Source organism: Phyllobates terribilis, unplaced genomic scaffold (genome assembly GCF_046119375.1).
Source record: "Phyllobates terribilis strain yellow unplaced genomic scaffold, ASM4611937v1 Scaffold_8__6_contigs__length_399053987, whole genome shotgun sequence".
Taxonomy (NCBI): domain Eukaryota; kingdom Metazoa; phylum Chordata; class Amphibia; order Anura; family Dendrobatidae; genus Phyllobates; species Phyllobates terribilis.
Genome location: NW_027362768.1, coordinates 270,809,350 through 270,835,591, shown reverse-complemented (window position 1 = coordinate 270,835,591; position 26,242 = coordinate 270,809,350). Strand labels below are relative to the sequence as shown.

General features: G+C 49.0%; 1 pseudogene; it reads right to left on the bottom strand.

Moving 5' to 3' along the window:
• LOC141157738 (meiotic recombination protein DMC1/LIM15 homolog) overlaps nucleotides 1–26,242 on the bottom strand; it is a 199,207-nt pseudogene that overhangs the window by 44,682 nt on the left and 128,283 nt on the right.

Here is a 26,242-nt window from a genome sequence, read left to right as displayed (position 1 = left end):
GCGGCTATGGTTCTGGAGGCATACCACGACGGGGCAGGGCACTTCGGATGGAAGAAGCTGGAGTTCCTGTTGCGTGGACGGTTCTTCTAGGTAGGCATGAGAGGAGCCATCGAGAGGTGGTGCAGAGACTGTGGCCCGTGCAACCTAAAAAGGAAGGACCGTGCCAGCCAGAAGACTCCTCTGCAGCCCAACATCACCAGGCAGCCTCTGGAGCTGGTAGCTCTGGACCATGTGAAACTGGCTCCGAGCAGATCTGGGTACATCTACGCCCTCACCATCGTAGATCACTACTCCCGGTTCCTGGTGGTGGTCCCTGTCAAAGACTTGACAGCTCAAACAGCAGCCAGAGCCTTCCAGCTGCACTTCTGCCATCCACACGGGTATCCGGAGCAAGTGTTGACGGACCAAGGACCAGCCTTCGAAGCGGAGGTCTTCCAGGAGTTCTGCAACCTGTATGGCTGCAGGAAGATAAGAACAACGCCCTATCACCCTCAGATCAACGGACTATGTGAAAAAATGAACCAGGTGGTGATAGACTTGCTAAAAACGTTGCCCCTGGAAGAACGTAATCTGTGGCCTGGGAAACTGCCTGATCTGGTGGACCTGTATAACCACATCCCAGTAAGTTCCACCAACTGTACCCTGGCTTACCTAATGAGAGCAAGACCTGGTAAGCTGCCTATTGACCTGGATATGGGAGTCCTGACACCAGAGGACACCTCGCCAGAGGCAGACTGGGATACAGAACGGCAGCAGTAGTACCGGAAAGTTCAAGAGAGCGTCGAGCGAAGTCTGTATCAAGCAAGAGAAAGGCAAGAGAAGACTTATAACCAGCATGCTCCCGCTGTTCCCCTGGTACCTGGAGAGCAGGTCTTGAAGAGAAAGAGGCGGCTCCATAAGTTGGATGATCAGTGGGAGAAAGAACCGTACACCGTACTGCCTTCACGCCATGAGAATCCAAAAATCTGTATAATCAGTAAGGATGGAGGAGAAACCACGGCCATTGTCTCCAGAGACCACCTGAAAAAGTGTCCCGAGCAGTTGCAAAGCACTGATGAAGATTAAGAGAACTCTCAACCCGCAGAGGAAAGGGAAGAAATGATCAGTACCGTACTCGGAGACTTTCCCCGATCCTGGACTCAGATCAACAGCTCAGTCGTGGTACCTGTCCTCACCTTTCTCCAGCCAGCCCCTCAAGGGCCTACAGAAGAACAGGGAGTGTCGGAAGAGCAGCCGGCCCAGGAGGCAGAAGAATCCATACCAGCAGCTCAGGAGAATCAACCCTCTGCTAGTAGTGAGCCTGTCGTGCCCCTAGTAAGCCAAAGAGTACGCAGGAAGCTGCCAGGCCTACCCGCAACACCTCCTACACCCTGTAGTGCAGAGCCAGATAGTGGGTTACGTAGGTCCACCAGGAGCACTAGAGGACAGATGCCCGCTCGCTGGAGAATCTAGAATGTGGATTAACCTGTAAATTGCAAATGCTGAAAATGGTTTATGTTTTTGTTGCCTGTTTATTAATTATGTTCCTCTAGTTACCCTGCAGGTTTATTTGGACTGTCAGGTTATGGACGCTGAATAACCGGAACTACATTGTAAATAGTTGCACTTGGTGCCTCTTGCGAAGACGGCCACGGAAGAAAAACCTGTCTGGCGTGGCCCCATGTGGTCCAAAGTAGTTCGCTTCACCTTGCAGCCACGCCCAGGGCCAACATTTGGGGTTTGCTTTGGACAGGTCCCCGAACCGTGCAAGACTTCACCTCGTTGGGTGACATGGACACCCGGTTACGGACGCGCCGTGACCTCTAAAGACTAAACTTCTTGTACATATGTTGTTGTATTATTGTTTATACCCTGTTATATTATGTTTCAAAAATGTGTTTAGTCCCAGAGTACTAAATTTCACTAGGGGGGAATGTGGCACCAGAGGGGTCTGGTTGCCACAGTGATAGAAATATCACGTCTGAGAGCAAGTGGGAGGTTCCCTGGTCAGGAGCCCTTGAACATGCAATACCTCCTGTCCCAGACCAGATAGGGGAGGAACCTGCCCTATATAAACTGGATCTCGGGCGGGGTTAGAGGAGAAAGTGAAGCTCCAGAGAGAGTAGAGAGTGAAGTTGCAGACACAGGGAAAGCAACAGCTAGGAACTCTGTAGGAGCAGGAGCTGAGTGCCAGGGACTGGAAGCAGATATAGCTCGTCCTGGCTGAAGACACTACTACCGGACAACGGAGTCCGAGGCTGTGAGGATCTCTAAGTCCAGCAGCAGAAACCAGTCGGCAGGGGATTCCAGGTCCTCTGGCCATAGAAGCCCGGAGGCTCAGTCACGAGCATGGGACCAGCACCGCCATCGAGGAGCAGAGGCTATCAGAAGGCCCCAAGTCACCAGCCATACGGGTGAGCACTACACGGTACGCTCAGGGACGTGGGCTACTTCCACTCGCTTACAGCAAGGTAGCCAGGAAGAGTGCAGACAGACGCTACACCCGTGCACCATCACTCCCATCATCCACACTCACTGCGCTGAGGCTATACTCCTTCCATGGGGAGTTGTCCCATTCTCTGCTGCGCACACAACACCAGCCTCAGCAGTCTGCCTCGCAGCTGCGGTACACCCTGACCGCAATCCACGGGTGGCGTAGTCGGACATTAACCTAAAACATATAAAAGACTGCCACTGGTTTGACCACCCTGAGCCACGGGACCGGGTCGCCGCCACGGAGACTACAACCCCCAGAGACCCGGCTCCGGGTAACCCCCATGCGTGCACACACGGCCCAGGGGGCGCGTCACTTCTCCTCACAGATTGCTCCGATTCTCTCTCGTATCGGATCACACAATGCTGACACTCTGATCACCAAGTGTCATTTGCATAAATGGCCTGATTCTCTTGGATAACCCTAACGGCCATCTGACCTCAACCTTAAAGAAACACTCAACATTATAGAATGACAAAGCCTCACAGGTTCAGACAGTAAAAATGATATTCAATCCCCACTCTGGGATTTCCATCCCGAGTAGAAGGGACCCAACTTTTTGGCTCTGAGGTAACAGAGTTTGTCACTTTCTAAAAGGTTCAACCCTCTTGAATCCTGTTCATCTACCACCTCTGATATGTTTGCAGCATCATCATTTATCTAATTTTACACATTCCCTACCTCAAAGAAAAGCACAAAATCAAAAATGAGTTTAGTCAAAAAGGGGTTACATTTTTTTCTATTGCAATGTGTGAATAAGGCTGCGCACCCAGGATCCGTAATAGCAGCGTTTTGGATGCAGCTCACCTGCGCTGCGTCCAAAATGCTGCGTTCTAGAGTAGAAGCACAGTGGATGGGATTTCTATAAATCCCGTGCCCACAGTGCTTCTATTTGATGCCGCGTTAACTCACCCGCGGCGTGGATTTACAAGCCACAGCATGTCAATTTCTGTTGTGGAAATGCTAGTCTCAGCAACAGAAATTTCCACAATAGAATGTACAGGATAAGGTAACTCCGCATGTGTTCAATGAACACATGCGGATTTATCTGCGCGATCGGACGCAGCGAAAATACGATGCATCCAAAATGCTGATACAGCCTGATCTTGGGCCCATACCCTAAGGGGTTTCTAATGCTGCTAATCATTGAGTTGTGTTCAACATTGATAAATCAATGTATGCTTTTTTACTGAAGCTGTTGCGAGCTAAGTAGTAGATAGAAATCAATCATTTGCACTACAAAAATGACTCAGTATAACATGTGGCCATAACAATAAGTTTTTAGTGAATTTTTAAACTATTAATGGAAACAGCCACCTTTCGACTGCGTGGCAACCTATTTTTGGGACCCTACCAGACAGATAGATTTCATAGATAAATAGATTAGACAGATACTTATTTGTAATCTTTTTGTTTACCAAAAGCTTAAAAATACCAGCTTCTTCATGAAATTTAGCAGCCACATAATCCATAAACTCCATCTGATGTTCACCTATGATAAAAACAATGATTTAAGAAAATATACCAGCTGTTGCTTAGCTCTTAGCAATTTAGTGTTTTATTGCCATCATAGTGTACATTCAGTTAGGTCCAGAATTATTTGGACAGTGACACAAGTCTTGGCATTTCAGTTGGTTACAAAAAGATATTCAAGATGCAGTTATATAATCAACATGGGCTTAACCCCTTAACCCCCGAGGGTGGTTTGCACATTAATGACCAGGCCAATTCTTACAATTCTGACCACTGTCACTTTATGAAGTAATAACTCTGGAACGCTTCAACGGATCCCACTGATTCTGAGATTGCTTTTTTGTGACATATTGTACTTCACGATAGTGGTAAACTTTCTTCGATATGACTTGTGTTTATTTGTGAAAAAAAAACGGCAATTTGGTGAAAATTGTGAAAATTTTGCAATTTTCATGTCGTTAAATTAGAGATATGTCACACAAAATAGTTAATAAATAACATTTCCCACAGGTTTACGTTACATCAGCACATTTTTGGAACCAAAAGTTTTTATTGTTAGTAAGTTATAAGGGTTAAAAGTTGACTAGCGATTTCTCATTTTTTTAGGGACCACGTCACATTTGAAGAGACTTTGAGGGGCCTTTAAGACAGAAAATACCCAAAAGTGACACCATTCTAAAAACTGCACCCCTCAAGGTGCTCATACCACAATCGAGAAGTTTATTAACCCTTCAGGTGCTTCACAGGAATTTTTGTAATGTGGAAAAAAAATAATACGTAGTCACTTACCGATAACGGCATTTCTCAGAGCCCATGACGGCACCACGGAGAGAGATGGGATCTGCCCTTCAAGGACAGGAAACCTACAGATTAAAAGGGCGGTACCTCTCTCCCTCATCAGTTGTTTACAGAGCACAGAGAGGACCCCAGGTTAGTAACAAAATGTAAAATTTTTAAGGAGTTTACCAGGCACACCTCTGACTACATATAAGTAACAGATAAGTGTGTACACCCATGCATGAAGGGAGGGAATGTACGAGAAATCCCATTACCGGTAAGTAACTACGTCTTTCTCCTTCCCCCATGAGGGCACCATAGAGAGAATTGCAGAGAGGTGTCGTTTAGGGAGGCACCACCACTTCCAGAACCCTTCTACCAAAAGTAAGGTCTGAAGAAGGTGCTAGATTCAGCCGGTAGTGTTTAAAGAATGTAGAGGGAATACAAAGAGAGAGAGAGCGCAAGCCCCATAGGGTTACACCTGTAGACATAGGGAATAATAGTAAAAAGGTGGTTCTCACCTGGTTAGGTTGTGTGAGGACACAACTACCATAACATATAAAAGGCAGCTGCAGCGGATCTCCAATAGGTGTCCCACAGGACCAGAATAAATCCAAAGGCGGTGAAGGTAGAGATATACATCCGCGCCGCTGAAAAATCCTCAAATCAGGAACATATAATAAAATCCTTGTCTATTGGTAAATGCCTACGCGTTTCTGGGTGTTCCACACCCCTTCATCAGGGCACCAACAGATATATCAATGCATGCACTGAAACACTCCATTTATATACAGACATAAAGTGAAAAAAAAAAGTTGTGTTCAAAAAGGAAGAGCAGAAAAAAAACAAAAAAAAAACAACATAACCTTTGCACCTGAGGCCGTGTGCAAAAACCTTCAACAAAACTTTATCAATGAGTGTCACCAATATAAAAAGTGAGTACAAAAAACATGTATTAAGACACGTATTACAAATAATGTAGTGTAGAGATGTATAAATAATCAATATACAGAATAGTCAAATGTATCAGTCAAATGGAGTAAATACATGAAAGGAATATTACTTACTAATAAGTAAGCGTTCACATTAGGTAAGAACAATATAAATATATATATAACATTAAAATCTCTAATGAGAATACACCCATCAGCTGTCGTTCCATAAAGGGAGATGGAAAACGAAGAAACAAAATAAAAATAAATATAAAAAGTACCCCCATGTAGAAAATAGCCCGTAATAACCTCCGACAACGGAGGAATGGTACAAGGAACAGGTTATCTGACATATATCATGTAGTGACATAGAGACTTAATGTGTAGTAATAGGACCTAAAGAAAACACCACGATGTAGTGCAAAGGCTGTGGCACAGATAAAGGAGATACACAAACAGGTAGACACACCTCACTCCTTCTACGCCACCGCACGTCAGGTGATTCACTACCTCCGTTGACAGAGGTTATTACGGGCTATTTTCTACATGGGGGTACTTTTTATATTTATTTTTATTTTGTTCCTTCGTTTTCCATCTCCCTTTATGGAACGACAGCTGATGGGTGTATTCACATTGCTTTTCGCAGAGTCATAGAGGGGTGGTCCTTTACTTGAGATATCCGAGCTATCATTTTCTGAATATTCCCTGCCGGGAGACGGCACTCCTGATTCCTCGAATCTAATAAAATGCCTAGATACTCTTGTACTTGGTCCAGCTCCAACTTGGACTTTTTTAGGTTGAGAAGCCAGCCCAAATTTGTCAAGGAATCTATGACCCTTGCCAGTTGGTCCTTGCAATGATTGAAAGAGTTGCCTCAGCAAATCATCCAGGTAAGGGGTAATCAGAATGTTTTGCTCCCTTAGATGGGCTATTACCTCCGCCACTATTTTTGTGAAAACCCTTGGGGCTATAGCTAGACCGAATGGGAGGGCCGTATACTGGTAGTGTTTGACTATTCCCTTTATCGATATTGCTACCCTTAGGAATTTCAGGTAATTTCTGTGCATGGGGACGTGATAATAGGCATCCTTCAGATCCAGGATAGCCATAAAACAGCCTGGGAATAACAGTTTTACTGACGATTTTGACTCCATCTTGAAGGTTTGAACCTTCAGAAATGTGTTCAATTTCTTCAGGTTTACAATTGTTCTGAAAGTCCCGTCCAGTTTTTTCCTTAGGAACAGAGGGGAGTAGAATTCTTCGCCTTTCTCCTGGGCAGAGACTTCTTGAAGGACGGCTCTTTCTATTAGACCTAGGATTTCTTGTTCTAGTGCTGATTTTTCTACTTCTGATGACCTCTTGGGGGTTATGACAAAGTTTGGTCTGGGAATGGAGTGAAACTGAAATTTTAGACCTGTTTTTATCAGGTCTAAAATCCAAGAGCTGTTTGATATCTTTTCCCAGTCTGGGAGGAAAAGAAGAAGTCTCCCCCACACCTGGGGCTGATCCTTATTGGGTGGGTTTTCTGTGTTGTCACTGGGGGGAAGGGGGGGGGGTCTGTTAAACATAAATCCTTTAGTTTTTTTCTTCCTATCCTCCTACCTATCCTGGTCTTTGGGGGGTTTCCAGCGTATAAATTTTCTGCTCCGAAAGGGCTTCCCTGTATGAAGTACTGGAGAGGACAGGGAAACGTTTCTTGTTATCCCCAGCCTTGTTGAGAATATCATCAAGAGTAGGGAGTAGGTCCAAATAGGAACTCACCCTCGCAAGGAATGGAACACAGCTTTAATTTTGTTTGGTGGCATTTAAGCCATCGGGCCCATCTGGCTGCATTAGAGAAGCCCGCTGCTCTGGCTGCCAGCCTAACAGAGTCAGCTGACGCATCAGCCAAAAATGCTGCTGCGCCCTTCATTACTGGGATGGAGCCTAATAAGTTATCCCTGGATGTTTTGTTTTTAAGTTGTGCCTCTAGTTGGTCTAGCCAGACCATTAATGATCTGGCTGTATATGTGTCTGCAACTGCGGGTTTTAACCCTCCCCCTGCGACCTCCTTATCCATTGGGTCTTTTAGTACCCCCATGTCCTCAAACGGCAGGGAAAATTTTTTAGAGGCTTTAGCTTTTGCCACATCTAATTTTGCTGCTTTTCCCCAGAATGAACATAGCGGGTCCTCAAAAGGGTATTTCCTCTTTGGGGACAACAGGCCCTTTCTTTCCGTCTTTTTCCATTCTCTTTTAATCAGGGAGTGGACTTTATCATTGAGAGGGAAAGATCTTCTTTTCTTTTGTTCAAGGCCACTGAACATCATGTCCTGGACCGATCTCTTGGGGCGAGGATCTACCAACCCCATGGTGGACCTAACTGCTTTAATTAAATTGCCTGTACCCTCTATAGGAAAACAGCTACGTCCCCCTCCACCCCCGGAAGATGATGAGGATAAAGATAAGAAGGACGAATCTGTGTCTACCCCCTCTCCATCCAAACTGCTAGATCCTGATACCGGGGACAGATTGCGGGTTTTCTCCTGTTTCCCACCCCCCCCCCTTCTGCAGGGACTTGAAAGTATTTTCTACCTGGGATTTAATCAAGGATCTGAGCTCTGAGGCGAACTTAGGGGTCTCCTCGCAAATTGTCTGTTCATTACAAGAGCTGTATAGTCTCTTCTCCCATGTGTGTTTGGACTTGCCCGTACTCTTCCCGCCCTGATGAGAGAGGAAAAAGAAGGGGCCCAAATTGTAAAGTGAGCTTTCACAAAGATCACTTACCATCCTGCTGTAAGAGGGAGTGCCGGATTTGGAGAGGAACTCGTTCCTGTAGATGGGTTTTTCCTCGAGGTTGATGCCCCACTGGAGTCCTTGCCGCGTTGCGAAGACCTGCCGGAACGCCCGCTTCCGCTGTTACCTTGGCCGTGCTGGAGTGAAGGGTCACTGGGGGTTCCTTTGGCACGCTTCCCTTGTTGCGGTGGTGGAGGTGAGTGGGGATGCAGGGACTGCACCTCCTCTAGCTCCTGCTCGCTCATAGATAGTGCCAGAGTGTGTTAAGGAAGAACTTTCCCAGTGCTTAACCCCAGTATTTAAACCCCTATAGGGCTCCACCCCTCCTCACCTGGCTTGAATTTCCCATCAGCCAGCCGTGGGGCCTTTGTGTGCTGCACCCTCCCCCTGGGGGATATGGGCGCGCACCTCTCCAGTATGGGGGACGCCCCCCTGCTGCTATTCTCCAGGTTGGGCGGTGGGTGCAATGTGTCCAGGGATCCCGTGCCTGCGTTCAGATGCGCCGCTCCCAGAGATGCACCGCGGCACGCGGCACGTCCGATGTGCGCACCCAGCCTTGCGGCTAGTGTCAGGGGGAGGCGCCCAGCAAGCGCGCGCCCAGTCACGCCAACTCCCCAGTGGTGCATCAGGGCACGCGTCACGGGGAGGCGCTCGGCGAGCGCGCTTCTGCGTAATGGGACCCAGAAGTCCCAGGCCTACTCACCGCCCTGGGCACCCAACACCACCAGAGAACGCAGCGGCTTCAGCCTTCTTCTGCGCCGCGTCTCCCTGCCACCCTGGAGGCCCACTGACCTCAGTGGTGGCGCTTCAGGACACCGTGCCAGCTGAGGCAGGGAACCCCCGCTGCCTGAGCCAGACTGGCTGGGGCTGGTATGTCATTTCATGATTCTTCTTTCTTCTTAGAAAGCTGTAGGTCCCCGTCAAGGACAGGAAACCAACTGATGAGGGAGAGAGGTACCGCCCTTTTTATCTGTAGGTTTACTGTTCTTTAAGGGCGGATTCCCTTTCTCTCCATGGTGCCATCATGGGGGAAGGAGAAAAAATTTTCACAAAAAAATGTTATTTTTGACCCAATTTTTTTACTTTTGCAAGGGTAACAGGAAAAAAATGGACCCCAAATTTGTTGAGCAATATCTCCTGAGGAAGCCGATACCCCACATGTGGGAGAAAACCACTGTTTGGGCGCACGGCAGAGTTCGGAAAGAGCGCCATTTGACTTTTTGAATGTAAAATTTGATTGAATAATTAGCCGACGCCAAGTCGCGTTTGGGGAGCACCTGATGTGCTTAAACAGTGGAAACCCCACACAAGTGACACCATTTTGGAAACTAGACCCCTCAGAGAACTTATCTAGATGGTAGTGAGCTCCTTGAACCCCCAGGTGCTTCACATTCAGCCGTAAAAAAAATAATAAAATTTTCACATTTTTCCCACAAAAATGTTTTTCAGTCCCCAATTTTGCATTTTCATAGGGGTAACAGGAGAAATTGCACCATATAATTTATTGTGCAATTTCTCCTGAGTACGCCAATACCCAATATGTGGGGAAAAACTATTGTTTAAGCGCACGGCAGGGTTCAGAAGGGAAGGAGCACTGACTTTTTGAACACAAAATTGGCTGGAATTGAGAGCGGACGACACGTTGCATCTGGAGAGCCCCCGATGCGCCTAAACAGTGCAAACCCCCCACAAGTGACCCAATTTTGGAAACTAGACCTCTCAAGGATTTTATCAAGGGGTATAATGAACATTTTAAACCCAGAGGTACGACACAGAATTTGATAACATTAGGTCATCATATTGAATAAAATGAATGAAAGCAAATACTCGCTACTTGAGCTTGCATCGGGTACTCGGGTATGCACCAAGTATTGCGGGTGCTGGAGTGACATGCTCGAGTCTCCGCCCTGCATGTTTCACGGTTGTTAGACACCCAAAAAAAAACAACATGCGGGGATTTCCCATGCATGGCAGGCAATCCCCGCGTCTTTTTATGGTTGTATAACAGCCACGAAACATATGGGGCGGAGACTCGAGCATGTCACTCGAGCATCTGCGATACTCAGTGCATACCCGAGCACCCGATGCAAACTCAAGTAGTGAGCACTTGCACTCAACACTAGTCGCCATATTGTCATTTTTTTCTTTACATTTGAAAAAATCCTAACCCCAACACAACCTTAGCACAACCCTAACCCTAGCACAACCCTAACCCTAGCACAACCGTGATGCCGTTCCGTGTGTGGTAAAATTGATGAGGCAGCATTATTCTTCGGGTCAGTAAGTTTACAGTGGTACCATATTTATATAGTTTTTTTATGTTTTGACGCTTTTATACAATAAAAACTATATTATAGAAAAAATAATTTTTTGCATTGCTTTATTCTGAGAGCTATAACTTTTACTTTTTGGCTGATGGAGCTATATGGCAGCTTGTTTTTTGCGGGATAAGATGACGTTTTCAGCGGTACCATTTTTATTTACATTCGTATTTTTGATTACATTTTATTCCATTTTTTGTTTGGCGGTATGATAAAGCATCGTTTTTTGCTTCCTTTTTTCTTTACCATGTTCACTAAATAGGTTAACTAGTGGGACAGTTTTATAGGTCAGGTCGTTATGGACGTGGTGATACCAAATATGTGTACTTTTATTGTTTTGGGTTTTTTTTTATAATATTTATTTATGGGTACAGTATTTTTATTTTATTGGATTACTTTTTCATTTTTTTTATATACAGTACAGACCAAAAGTTTGGACACACCTTCTCATTTAAAGATTTTTCTGTATTTTCTTGACTATGAAAATTGTACATTCACACTGAAGGCATCAAAACTATGAATTAACACATATGGAATTATATACTTAACAAAAAAGTGTGAAATAACTGAAAATATGTCTTACAGTGGTGGCCAAAAGTATTGGCACCCCTGCAATTCTGTCAGATAATACTCAGTTTCTTCCTGAAAATGATTGCAATCACAAATTCTTTGGTATTATTATCTTCATTCAATTTGCTTGCAAGGAAAAAACACAAAAGAGAATGAAGCAAAAATCAAATCATTGATCATTTCACACAAAACTCCAAAAATGGGCCAGACAAAAGTATTGGCACCCTCAGCCTAATACTTGGTTGCACAACCTTTAGCCAAAATAACTGCGAACAACCGCTTCCGGTAACCATCAATGAGTTTCTTACAATGCTCTGCTGGAATTGTAGACCATTCTTCTTTGGCAAACTGCTCCAGGTCCCTGATATTTGAAGGGTGCCTTCTCCAAACTACCATTTTGAGATCTCTCCACAGGTGTTCTATGGGATTCAGGTCTGGACTCATTGCTGGCCACCTTAGAAGTCTCCAGTGCTTTCTCTCAAACCATTTTATAGTGCTTTTGGAAGTGTGTTTTGGGTCATTGTCCTGCTGGAAGACCTATGACCTCTGAGGGAGACCCAGCTTTCTCACACTGGGCCCTACATTATGCTGCAAAATTTGTTGGTGGTCTTCAGACTTCATAATGCCATGCACACGGCCAAGCAGTCCAGTGCCAGAGGCAGCAAAGCAACCCCAAAACATCAAGGAACCTCCGCCATGTTTGACTGTAAGGACCGTGTTCTTTTCTTTGAATGCCTCTTTTTTTTTCCTGTGCACTCTATGTTGATGCTTTTTGCCAAAAAGCTCTACTTTTGTCTCATCTGACCAGAGAACATTCTTCCAAAACGTTTTAGGCTTTCTCAGGTAAGTTTTGGCAAACTCCAGCCTGGCTTTTTTATTTCTCAGGGTAAGAAGTGAGGTCTTCCTGGGTATCCTACCATACAGTCCCTTTTCATTCAGACGCTGACGGATAGTACGGGTTGACACTGTTGTACCCTCGGACTGCAGGGCAGCTTGAACTTGTTTGGATGTTAGTCGAGGTTCTTTATCCACCATCCGCACAATCTTGCGTTGAAATCTCTCGTAAATTTTTCTTTTACCTCAACGTCTAGGGAGGTTAGCCACAGTGCCATGGGCTTTAAACTTCTTGATGACACTGCGCACGGAAGACACAGGAACATTCAGGTCTTTGGAGATGGACTTGTAGCCTTGAGATTGCTCATGCTTCCTCACAATTTGGTTTCTCAAGTCATCAGACAGTTCTTTGGTCTTCTTTATTTTCTCCATGCTCAATGTGGTACACACAATGACACAGGACAGAGGTTGAGTCAACTTTAATCCATGTTAACTGGAATGCAAGTGTGATTTAATTATTGCCAACACCTGTTAAGTGCCACAGGTAAGTTACAGGTGCTGTTAATTACACGAATTAGAAAAACATCACATGATTTTTCAAACAGTGCCAATACCTTTTGCCTTCATTCTGCGGTCCAGCTCACCCCAAACCACTCCTTCTTGGTCAAATAGCCCTTACATAGCCTGGAGGTGTGTTTGGGGTCATTGTCCTGTTGAAAAATAAATGATGGTCCAACTAAATGCCAACCGGATGCAATAGCATGCCGCTGCAAGATGCTGTGGTAACCATGCGGGTTCAGTATGCCTTCAATTTTGAATAAATCCCCAACAGTGTCACCAGCAAAGCACCCCCACACCATCACACCTCCTCCTCCATGCTTCACGGTGGGAACCAGGCATGTAGAGTCCATCCGTTCACCTTTTCTGCGTCGCAAATAGACACGGTGGTTGGAACCAAAGATCTCAAATTTGGACTCATCAGACCAAAGCACAGATTTCCACTGGTCTAATGTCCATTCCTTGTGTTCTTTAGCCCAAACAAGTCTCTTCTGCTTGTTGCCTGTCCTTAGCAGTGGTTTCCTAGCAGCTATTTTACCACCATGAAGGCCTGCTGCACATGAGGTTCAGCAGCAGTATCACCGGTTACAGGCCGCCAATGTAGGGGTTTCTGCTGGTAGACCTGTCCAGTCTGAAACCAAGATTGCCCTCCCGGACAGATTTTCAGGAGGTAGGGACAAGTTTTTTGTGTTTAAGGAGGCATGCAAATTGTACTTAAAACTTCGTCCCTACTCCTCCGGTAATGAGGAGCAACGGGTTGATATTGTGATCTCTCTACTGCAGGGCGATCCTCAGTCATGGGCGTTTTCATTACCGCAGGACAGTTTGTCTCCAATCTGTGGAGGTTTTTTTTGGAGCTCTTGCCCTTATCTCTGATGACCCTGACCGAGTCGCCTTGGCTGAGTCTAAGCTACGTCACCTTCAGCAGGGGATTCGGTCATTGGAAACATACAGTTCGGAATTCTGTAGATGGGCAACAGATTCCAAATGGAATGACTTTGTGTAGAATATAAGATTGAAAGTTCCTTCCTGGAAGCTGGGACCTAGGTTTATTGGTCCCTATAAAATTACCGCCGTCATTAACCCAGCAGCGTTTCGTCTTGAACTTCCTCGGGCCTTTAAGATTCACAATGTGTTCGACAGGTCCTTACTCAAAAGGTACGTAGAGCCCCTTGAGCCCTCACCTCTATCACCGCCCCCAGTAATGGTTGATGGTAATTTGGAGCTCGAGATTAAGGATAGCAGATTCTCGTCTCCAACATCGTTCTCTGCAATACTTGGTGCACTGAAAAGGCTATGGTCTAGTGGAGAGGACGTGGGTTTCAGCGTCAGAGGTGAACGCTCCCAAATTGGTTTGCTCTTTTCACACCTCTTTTCCTGGGAACCCCGAACCTGAGTGTCCAGAAGCCACACGTAGATGGGGGGGTACTGTCACGGGTGTGTCAGAGGTGATAGACAGTCGTCCTGAAGTGGCTTGTAGGAGGTCTCCACGTTTTGCATTGCAGACCCAGCGACTACCTCCCTCTGGCCTGGGTGTGTGTGTATATATATTATATTATATATATATATATATATATATATATATATATCTGGTCTCTCCAGGTGGGCAGTTATACTCATTCCTACTTGGAACTTGGCTGAAGTAGCATCACGTCCTCTTTGGAGTCTTGAGGCCGTGTGCCCTGTTGGAGTTTCTTCTAAAGCTATTGTAATTCCCCTGTGTTGTCTTCCCCTTTTGTCTTTAGAGTGCTAGCAGAGGTTGACTAGTGCTCATCTCCTTCCTTCCCCAGCTATAGCCTTACGCCAGAGATAGTAGGGCAAGGCACGTGATCGGCGACAGCTAAAGAGGCTATATAGGGACATTAGGGGAAGTCAGGGTGACGCTAGTACAGTTTAGGAGGTCACCACTTCTCCCTTTCCCTAGTGTTTGGGCTCCCTTTCGCCCTTGTGTTGCACTCACACCTGGAGTGATTCTGTGTTGCACTCATACCTGGCGTGACAGTTAAACAGTGCTCCTTCCCTTCCGAGCCCTGCCGTGCACCCAAACAGTAATTTTCCAACACATATGGGGTATCAACATACTCAGGAGAAATTGTTCAACAAATTGGTGCAATTTCTCCTATTACCCTTGCGAAAATCAAAAAATTGAGGCTAAAAAAAGTTTTTGTGGGAAAAATATGAGTTTTCATTTTCTCGGCTCAACGTTATAAACTTTTGTGAAGCACCTCGGGGTTCAAGGCACTCACTGCCCATCTAGATAAATTCCCTGAGGGGTCTAGTTTCCTAAATGGGGTCACTTGTGAGAGGTTTCCACTGTTTAGGCACATTGGGGGCTCTCCAAACGCAAGATGGCGTCCACTGCTGATACCAGCCATTTTTGCATTCAAAAAGTCAAACGGAACTCCTCCCCTTCCGAGCCCTGCCATGCGTCCAAACAGTAGTTTTCCTCCCCATATGGGGTATATGCGTACTCAGGAGAAATTGAACAAATTTTGGAGTTCACTTTCTCCTACTACCATTGTGAAAATAAAAAAAAATGAGGATAAAGGAAAATTTTTGTGAAAAAAAAGTAAAATGTTCATTTTTTTTTTCCTTCCACGTTGCATTAATTCCTGTGAAGCACCTGTAGGGTTAATAAACTTCTTGAATGTGGTTTGAGGACTTTGAGGGTTGCCGTTTTTAGAATAGTGTCACTTTTGGATATTTTCTGTCATATAGGCCCCCTAATGTCACTTCAAATGTGGTCCCTAAAAAATGGTTTTGTAAATTTTGTTGGAAAAATGAGAAATTGCAGATCAACTTTTAACCCTTCTAACTTCTTAACAAAAAAATTATGTTAAAAAATGATGCATACGTAAAGTAGACATGTGGTAAATGTTATTTATTAACTATTTTGTGTGACATAACTCTGGTTTAAGGGCATAAGAATTAAAAGTTTGAAAATTGCTACATTTTCAGCATTTTCGCCAAATTTCCAATATTTTCAAAAATAAACGCAAGTCATATTGAACAAATTTTACCACTATCACGAAGTACACTGTCACGAGAAAACTAGCATATACACTGCTCAAAAAAATAAAGGGAACACTTAAACAACAGAATATAACTCCAAGTAAATCAAACTTCTGTGAAATCAAACTGTCCACTTAGGAAGCAAAACTGATTGACAATCAATTTCACATGCTGTTGTGCAAATGGAATAGACAATAGATGGAAATTATTGGCAATTATCACCTGCAGAACCACTCCTCAATAAAGGAGTGGTTCTGCAGGTGGGGACCACAGACCACATCTCAGTACCAATGCTTTCTGGCTGATGTTTTGGTCACCTTTGAATGTTGGATGAGCTTTCACACCTATGGTAGCATGAGACAGACTCAACAACCCACAGTAGTTGCTCAGGTAGTGCCGCTCATCCAGGATGGCACATCAATGCAAGCTGTGGCAAGAAGGTTTGCTGTGTCTGTCAGCGTAGTGTCCAGAGGCTGGAGGCGCTACCAGGAGACAGGCTAGTACACCAGGAGACGTGGAGGGGGCCGTAGGAGGGCAAAAACCCAGCAGCAGGACCGCTACCTCTGCCTTTGTGCAAGGAGGAACAGGAGGAGCACTGCCAGAGCCCTGCAAAATGACCTCCAGCAGGCCAGAAATGTGCATGTGTCTGCACAAACTGTTAAAAACCGACTCCATGAGGGTGGTATTGCAGCACCCCGAGGACTCGGCTGCTACAGGGGTATTGCACCTCAAACCAGAGGTGTGGTATTCCACTCCCGGGTAAGGATGGAGTGTGGGACCGAGCTCAGTTAGTTGCATGCACTACACTCATCCCATTTCCGGGGGACAGAACAACGGTACTCCCACCAGATAGATGTGCAGGTATGACAGCGTCTGTCCCTGGCTGGAGTGGGAGGGGGGGAGGAACATCCCAGTAGTGTAGGAGCAGTCAGGGGAGGGACTCTGGGCATAGGAAGGAGCCCATTGGGTGCTAGTCACCTGGGCTCGGGTGTCAGAGGGAGTATAAGAGGTGGGCACCATCTTTAGACAGGGTCCTGTTCAGAGGAGGGTCTGTTCGGAGAGGAGCTCAGCCAGAGAGGGCTGAGGGGGAGCTGTGGCTCCGTCTGGGCCCAGCTCCAGAGCCAGGCCTGAAGCACAGAGAGGAGGAACAGAAACACCAAGAAAGGCCCAGAGACATAAGAATAGAGGGAACCCTGAGATCCCACAAGAGAACAAGTTAACGGGTGAAGGGTTGGCAGAAGAGGGTACCGGATCCCAAACTGGTAGAGGCTAAACATCCTTAGCCAGGAACCGGAGGTCGTGGACAAGTTTTGGCGCGACCCCTCACAATATCCACCAGGAAGGCAAACCACGCATAGGGTCAGGGAAGCCGGGAAAGGTTTCGCCACCAAAAGACCCGAGGGAGCCGGACAAAGGTGGGTCCCTGGTGAGGACGGCCCGTAGAAAGGAATAGAGGGGAGCTTGGGACCACGCTCTGGAACTGCCTGGGAGTTGGCCGAGTCCCGCACCTGGTGGACGCAGCACGGCTCGGGTGGTCACTCTTGGCCGAAGTGACCGGAGCAACACCTGTGAGTAAAAGCCTTGAAACTGCACCACACGTCTCTGAACTTCCTTGCTGCACCCTCACTACCACTATCTTCTACATCTGCTGCCCTGAGGTCATACCCCTCCCGTTGGGGGTTCTACCAGCTACGCTGCACAACCTTACCACCGGCCTCAGCGGTCTGCCCTGCAGCGGCGGCTTCATAGCCGCATTCAACGGGTGGCGTAGTCGAACATTCTAACATCTACTGCTAAAGACTGCCGCTCAGTTTGACTCCCTGGGCACGGACCGGGTCACCGCCACGAGACTACTACCCCCATCTGATCCGGCTCCGGGTAAGCCCCCGTGCACGCGATGCCGCACGACACAGCAGGCCCAGGGGCGCGTCAACTTTGGCGTAGTCGGCAGGATTACGTGCCCGCAACCGACGGGTACTGCGTGCCTGAAGAAAAGTTCACATTTACCGTAAAAAGGAGTCTCCCGCCAATTCCGGAGGGTCCCCGCCATCGGACGCCATCTCGGATCGTTTCCCGCCGTTTGCCCGCCATCTGCAGCCTTTTCCCGCCATCCACGGAGTTTCCCGCCATAAGGAGACGATTCCCGCCATCTGAGACGATTTCCCGCCCTGGCAGAGCGGACTCCATTATGGGCGTGCCAGAGGGTGGCAAGAGGCCACCTCCCATCGTGGGCCAGGTCCAGGAATGGCTCCAAAAGCGGAAACCGCCCCCACCAGCAGAGACTGCAATGATAGAAATGTCCATCAGTGTGAGAGGGCTGCCCCTGGAACTGACAATCACTAAGTTGCCCCGGGACCACCCTCAATGGGGGCGGATACAGAACAAAACCAAGAAGATGGGTGCGGCTTGGAGGAGTCTGGACAGATCGCACCCGGAGATGGAGGAAGAGTCAATCAGCACCGACCCTGTGGTCCGGAACCTGTTGCAGGCTGCCACCCCAGAAGGCCTGGTGGAGATCCTGGCACAGCTCCCCATAAATCGGGAGCGTGCACAGACCGCGCTGGAGGCCTTGGCCCGGAAGATGGCCCGGGTACAGCAAGAAGCGCTGGCCGAGTGGAGGAGAGAGATGGTCCAGCAGGCTGGAACCCGCCAGCAGAGGATGCCACCCGCAACGTGGAGCGTGTCTGCCCCTGAGGATGGTGCAGGAGGAACGGAGGCCGGAGACGACGCCGCGGAGGGAGCCGCAGAGATGGAAGCAGGTAATGGGGACGTCATCACCCCGTGCCCCGTAGCCGCAAGCCTGCCCCAGCTCCCCGTCGCAGAGCCCGAAGTTCCACTTACCGCGCCCGTTGCCGCACCGCCGCTGCTTCCAACTAGGCCTCAAGCGGCAGGAGCCGCGGTCGCGCCCTCTGTTACGCCACGCCCCTTGACCCTGAGCGCGGCAAAAGAGGAAGTGCCCCCGGCCTGGTCGCAGGGCCGAGTACCCCAGGGCGCTGCCGTCTCCACAGTACCTTTCACCTTCAGAGTGCCACCGGCCTGGTCGCAAGGCCTGGTGAATCCGGGCGCCGCTGCTCCTCCAGTGCCCTCAACTTCCACAATGCTGCCCCTGGGCGAAGATCTGTTTGCGCAGCATACTAGCCCGGACGGGCTGCCTTTCGTTTGGCCACCGGAGTACGTTAACCCCCGACTCCGAAAGGAATGGCCTCTGTGTGAGCCTCTGATCCCGGCTCCGGCACCCGCCAAAATTGTTCCGCTCCCGCTGGAGGAGGCCCAATTTGCATGGGACCCCACCGGTGAAAACCTCATGGGGTTCACCCAAGAGACACGGGCGGCCGCAGCCCAACGTGAGGAGTGTTGCCGACAACAACTGGAAGTCTTTCAGAGGGAACGGCGAGAGAGGCGGATCCGCGAGGAATGGCTGCAGGTCCAAAGCGCGGAGCAGAAAAGCCGGACCCGACGAAACCGCCGTGCGGCCCATGGTCCCCGCGCCACCGGGACTGTAATAAAGTTTCAAATGGAGCACGGCTGGGGCTTTATCCGGGATCACAGAACCCCCGGCGATGTCTTTGTTACCCGCAGGGATGTTGAGAGCCACCTGCCGGAGGGACACCGAGGACGTGACCTCTACCCGGGTGATGAGGTTACCTTCACCCGGCACCAGTGTGCCAAAGGACCATACGCCCTTCACGTGCACCGGTTGACGGAGGAGGAGTTGCAGTATGGGGAAGATCAAGAGGACCCGGACGGGTCTGAAGACTACCCTCAGGAGGAGACAAGGAGAGGACACCGCTACTGAAGGGAAGTAGCATAAACCAAGTAATGTAAATAAGTTACCCGTATGGGTATTTGACATGCTGCTAAGAGAAGTGTGGTCCCCGTTGGGACTAGTGTGGAACTGTTTAAAGGAACTGTTTCCTGTGTGCCCCTATCCCTTACCAGGCTGAGGACTGTGAGCAGCCATTCCCCTATTCCCACTGGCCGAGGACTGAGAGCGGCCATACCCTGTAAATAGTTGCGCTTCTTAAAGCGCCCCCTTCTGGTTTTATGGGGAACTGTTTTTCTCTAGTGACTGTTGCACTTTACCCGGTCACAAGTTGCACCGTGGCCGGAAGAACAAGAACGTTTTATATAAAAGAGTTTTATATTGAAAGTTTATACTGCAAAAATGATAATATAAGAAGTTACCTGTAACGTTATATTTTCTGATAATGTTTTTTTATAATGTTTTATATGTTAGTGTGTACTTTAAAAAAATTTTGTATGTTTTGTTTTGTTCTTTTACAGCCCGAGGACGTGCTGTGATTTACCAGGGGGGAATGTAGCACCCCGAGGACTCGACTGCTACAGGGGTATTGCACCTCAAACCAGAGGTGTGGTATTCCACTCCCGGGTAAGGATGGAGTGTGGGACCGAGCTCAGTTAGTTGCATGCACTACACTCATCCCATTTCCGGGGGACAGAACAACGGTACTCCCACCAGATAGATGTGCAGGTACGACAGCGTCTGTCCCTGGCTGGAGTGGGAGGGGGGGAGGAACATCCCAGTAGTGTAGGAGCAGTCAGGGGAGGGACTCTGGGCATAGGAAGGAGCCCATTGGGTGCTAGTCACCTGGGCTCGGGTGTCAGAGGGAGTATAAGAGGTGGGCACCATCTTTAGACAGGGTCCTGTTCAGAGGAGGGTCTGTTCGGAGAGGAGCTCAGCCAGAGAGGGCTGAGGGGGAGCTGTGGCTCCGTCTGGGCCCAGCTCCAGAGCCAGGCCTGAAGCACAGAGAGGAGGAACAGAAACACCAAGAAAGGCCCAGAGACATAAGAATAGAGGGAACCCTGAGATCCCACAAGAGAACAAGTTAACGGGTGAAGGGTTGGCAGAAGAGGGTACCGGATCCCAAACTGGCAGAGGCTAAACATCCTTAGCCAGGAACCGGAGGTCGTGGACAAGTTTTGGCGCGACCCCTCACCATATCCACCAGGAAGGCAAACCACGCATAGGGTCAGGGAAGCCGGGAAAGGTTTCGCCACCAAAAGACCCGAGGGAGCCGGACAAAGGTGGGTCCCTGGTGAGGACGGCCCGTAGGAAGGAATAGAGGGGAGCTTGGGACCACGCTCTGGAACTGCCTGGGAGTTGTCCGAGTCCCGCACCTGGTGGACGCAGCACGGCTCGGGTGGTCACTCTTGGCCGAAGTGACCGGAGCAACACCTGTGAGTAAAAGCCTTGAAACTGCACCACACGTCTCTGAACTTCCTTGCTGCACCCTCACTACCACTATCTTCTACATCTGCTGCCCTGAGGTCATACCCCTCCCGTTGGGGGTTCTACCAGCTACGCTGCACAACCTTACCACCGGCCTCAGCGGTCTGCCCTGCAGCGGCGGCTTCATAGCCGCATTCAACGGGTGGCGTAGTCGAACATTCTAACATCTACTGCTAAAGACTGCCGCTCAGTTTGACTCCCTGGGCACGGACCGGGTCACCGCCACGAGACTACTACCCCCATCTGATCCGGCTCCGGGTAAGCCCCCGTGCGCGCGATGCCGCACGACACAGCAGGCCCAGGGGCGCGTCAGTATGAGGGCCTGACGTCCACAGATGGGGGTTGTGCTCACAGCCCAACACCGTGCAGGACGCTTTGCATTTGCCACAGAACACCAGGATGGGCAAAGTCGCCACTGGCGCCCTGTGCTCTTCACAGATGAAAGCAGGTTTACACTGAGCACATGTGACAGACGTGACAGCCCTCCATGTGCTCGCCAGAGGAAGCCTGACTGCCGTTAGGTACTGAGTTGAGATCCTCAGACCTCTTGTGAGACCATATGCTGGTGCGGTTGGCCCTGGGTTCCTCCTAATGCAGGACAATGCCAGACCTCATGAGGCCGGAGTGTGTCAGCAGGTCCTGCAAGATGAAGGCATTGAAGCTATGGACTGGCCCGCCCGTTCCCCAGACCTGAATCCGATTGAGCACATCTGGGACATCATGTCTCACTCCATCCACCAACGTCACGTTGCACGACAGACTGTCCAGGAGTTGGTGGATGCTTTAGTCCAGGTTTGGAGGAGATCCCACAGGAGACCATCCGCAACCTCATCAGGAGCATGCCCAGGCGTTGTAGGGAGGTCATACAGGCACGTGGAGGTTGCACACAATACTGAGCCTCATTTTGACTAGTTTTAAGGACATTACATCAAAGTTGGATCAGCCTGTAGTGTGTTTTTCCACTTTAATTTATTTTGGGGGTGACTCCAAACCCAGGCCTCCATTGGTTAATACATTTGATTTCCATTGATGATTTTTGTGTGATTTTGTTGTCAGCACATTCAACTTTGTACAGAACAAAGTATTCAATGAGAATATTTCATTCATTCAGATCTAGGATGTGTTATTTGAGTGCTCCCTTTATTTTTTTGAGCAGTGTATATCAGAATCACTGTGATATATTGAAGCGTTCCAGAGTTATTACCATATAAAGTGACACTGGTCAGAATTATAAAATTTGGCCTGGTCATGAAGGTGAAAACTGGGTTGGGGGGTGAAGGGGTTAAACATGTTTTGTCTCTTACTTGTATAAGCTCGGGCATATAACACATTGTCGAGCATTGCATCATGATCCACACCAAATCGATCAGCTATATCTCGAAGACGATCTGGGCGGCTGCAAACATTATTAAGGAATAATTGTTTCTAGAAATGTACTAATGTTATGACACCAAATGAAATAATAATATAACCAAGGGATGTGTGTTTCGGTCCGAAGCCTTGATAGACTGAGCATGCTCAGTGTGGCGCCATGACGACAAGATGTCCAGGACAAGAGAGAGAGCAAGAGAGAGACACATTCACTAGTACACTCCTATATTATCAGTACATTATACATACAGCGCTCAGCATAAGTCAGTACACCCCCTGTATTCACAGGACGTTATACATACAGCGTTCAGCATAAGTCAGTACACCCCCTGTATTCACAGGACGTTATACATACAGCGTTCAGCATAAGTCAGTACACCCCCTGTATTCACAGGACGTTATACATACAGCGCTCAGCATAAGTCAGTACACCCCCTGTATTCACAGGACGTTATACATACAGCGTTCAGCATAAGTCAGTACACCCCCTGTATTTGACGCACCCCTGGGCCTACTTGGTGTAGCGTTGCGCACGTGGGGACTACCCGGAGCCGGGCCTGTTGGGGGTAGTAGTCTCGTGGCGGAGACCCGGTCCGTGCCCAGGGAGTCAGACTAAGTGGCGGTATATTAGCAGTAGATGTAGGACGACTACGCCACCCGTTGAATGCAGCTATGGAGCTGCCGCTGCAGGGCAGACCGCTGAGGCCGGTGGTAGGATAGTGCAGCGTAGATGGTATAACCCCCAACGGGAGGGGTATGGCCTCAGGGCAGCCGACGTGGATGATGGGGGTAGCAGGAACCACTCAGAGACGATGCGGTGTAGTTCAGGGTCTTTACTGGTGACAAAGATAGACCCTCCCGGAGTACTGGCTAGCGGTCGGGGCCTGGTCAGTCCTTGAGCAGATGGGATCCCCCTTGGCCAGGCGGAGTTGTAGGCCTCCCCAACTAATCGTACTTTTCTGGCTACCTTGCTAGAGGCGGGTAAAAGTAGCCCACGTCCCTGAGTGTACCGTGTGGTGCTCACCCGTATGGCCGGTGACTCGGGGCCTTCTAGTGGCTTCCGCTCCACGACGGCGGTGCTGGTCCCTTGCGTGTGACCGTGCCTTCGGGTTTCTTGGCCAGAGGACCTGAAATCCCCTGCCGGGCGGTTTCTGCTGCTGGGTCTGGGTTAATCCCCACAGCCTCGGACTCCGGGTCCGGTAGTAACTCTTCAATCAGGGCGAGCTCTTCAGCTGCCAGCCCCTGATTCCTTTTAGCCTGCTCCCACAGAGCTCCTGATCTTTCTTTCCTATGCTGCTTCTCTTCTTCTCAACTCTTCTCTTCTCTTCTCTCTAACCCTGCCTCAGCCCCAGTTTTATATAGGGGAAGTTCTTCCCCTCCCATGACTGGGCAGGAGGTGTGGCATGCATAGGATTCCTGACCAAGAGACCTCCCACCTGCTCTCAGACATAACATTGCTATTACTGTGGAGACCAGACCCCTGGGGTGCCACATTCCCCCCTAGTGAAATTTAGTACTCCGGGACTAAACATATTTTTAGAAAAACATAACAAGTTATAAACAAAAACAGCATAACAAAGAAAAACACATTATGATGGTCACGGCGTGTCCGCAACCGGGTGCAGTCTTTGAAGAAAACAAAGGTGTCCATTTCACCAAGAGACCGGGAGCCGTAACCAGGTAGGGGTCTGCCCTACCCCGAGTCCTTAACAGTCTTTAGTCCATTCCTGGTTACGCTCCAACATATGTACACAAAGGATTCCCGGTAAATCCACCAAAGACTCCTATAAATAACTAGAAACACATAATTATATACAAGCAACAATAGACAGATAAACATTAATAAACAATCTAAACACTTAGATCCTCCAACGTATGGGCAACTGGCCTCTAGTGACCCTAGTGGACCTACGGAGCTGACTCACTGGTCCTGAGCTACAGGGTATAGGAGCTGTCAAGGGTAAACTGGGCAGCCGTCTACGGACTCTTTGGCTCACTAGGGGTATGGCAGGCTCACTATAAGCAGAGGGTTGATTCTCCGGGTCTGCTTGTGTAGGGTCTTCTGCCTCCTGGACCGGCTGTTCTTCCAGTTCTACCTGTGTCTCCATAGGCACTTGGGATGCTGGTTGGAGGAACGTGAGGACGGGTACCACAACAGCACCATTGACTTGAGTCCAAGACCGAGGGAAGTCTCCGAGCACAGTACTAACCATATCTTCCCTTTCCTCTACGGGTCGAGGGTCCTCTTGTTCCTCTTCAGGGTTCCGTAGCTGTTCGGGAAACTTCTTCAGGTGATCCCGGGATACAATGGCTGTGGTTTCCCCTCCGTCTTTACTGATTGTACAGATCTTCGGGTTGTCGTGGCTTGAGGGCAGTACGGTGTACGGGTCCTTCTCCCACTGGTCGTCCAACTTGTGGAGCCGTCTTTTCCTCTTCAAGACCTGCTCTCCGGGCACCAGGGGAACAGCGGGAGCATACTGGTTGTAAGTTTTCTCTTGTCTTTCCCTAGCTTGACAGAGACTTCGCTCCACGCTCTCCTGTACTTTCCGGTACTGCTGCTGCCTCTCTGTGTCCCAGTCTGCTTCTGGTGAAGTGTCCTCGGGTGTCAGGACTCCCATCTCCAGATCAACAGGAAGCTTACCAGGTCTTGCCCTCATTATGTAAGCCGGGGTACAGTTGGTGGAACCTACAGGGATGTGGTTGTATAGGTCCACCAGGTCGGGCAGCTTTTCAGGCCACAGACTGCGTTCCTCCAGGGGCAATGTTTTCAGGAGATCTATCACCACCTGGTTCATTTTCTCACAAAGTCCATTAGTTTGCGGGTGATAGGGTGTTGTTCTAATCTTCCGGCATCCATACAGGGTGCAGAACTCCTGGAAGACCTCCGCTTCAAAGGCAGGCCCCTGGTCCGTCAGCACCTGCTCCGGGTATCCATGCGGACGGCAGAAGTGCTGCTGGAAGGCTCTAGCTGCTGTGTGAGCCGTTAAATCCTTGACGGGGACGACAACCAAGAACCGGGAGTAGTGATCCACGATGGTTAATGCGTAGACGTAGCCACTTCTGCTTGGGGTCAGCTTTACATGATCCAAGGCTACCAGTTCCAACGGCTGTCTGGTGATGATGGACCGCAGGGGAGTCTTCTGGCTGGCACGGTCCCTCCTTCTTAAGTTGCATGGGCCACAGTCTCTGCACCACCTCTCGATGGTCCCTCTCATGCCTACCCAATGGAACCGCCCGCGCAGCAGAAACTCCAGCTTCTTCCATCCGAAGTGCCCAGCTCCGTCGTGGTATGCCTCCATCACCATAGCTGCGTCTCTTCTTGGCACCACTACTTGCCAGATTAGTTCATGCGTCCGGGAGTTAACCATTCTGCGGCACAACTTCCCCTTGTAAAGGAACAGTCGACTCTTCTCAGCCCACAGTTGCTTGGCTTCCTCCGGAGCGTCTGGGTCAAGGCGTGCATCTGGCCGAGTCAGCATCTCCTTTACCAGTCGGACGGCAGGGTCACTGTCTTGCGTCTCCGCCCAGTTGTAATGAGGTAACGGGTTGAACGTAGCGGATTGCTTACTCCTTACACGGTGGGAATACTGGATAGTCCCATGACGGTGGAACGCGGGGAGTTCAACTTCTTCCAGTTCCTCTGAATCTTCCCCTACGTCCGGTAGGTTCGGCATCCTGGACAGGGCGTCCGCGTTGGTATTGGAGCGTCCTGCCCGGTATTTGATTGTAAACTCATAGTTGGACAAGCGGGCCATCCATCTCTGCTCTAGGGCACCGAGTCTTGCAGTGTCCAGGTGTGTCAACGGGTTGTTATCCGTGTACACGGTGAACCGGGAAGCAGCAAGGTAGTGCTTAAAGCGTTCGGTGACTGCCCACACCACTGCCAGGAACTCTAG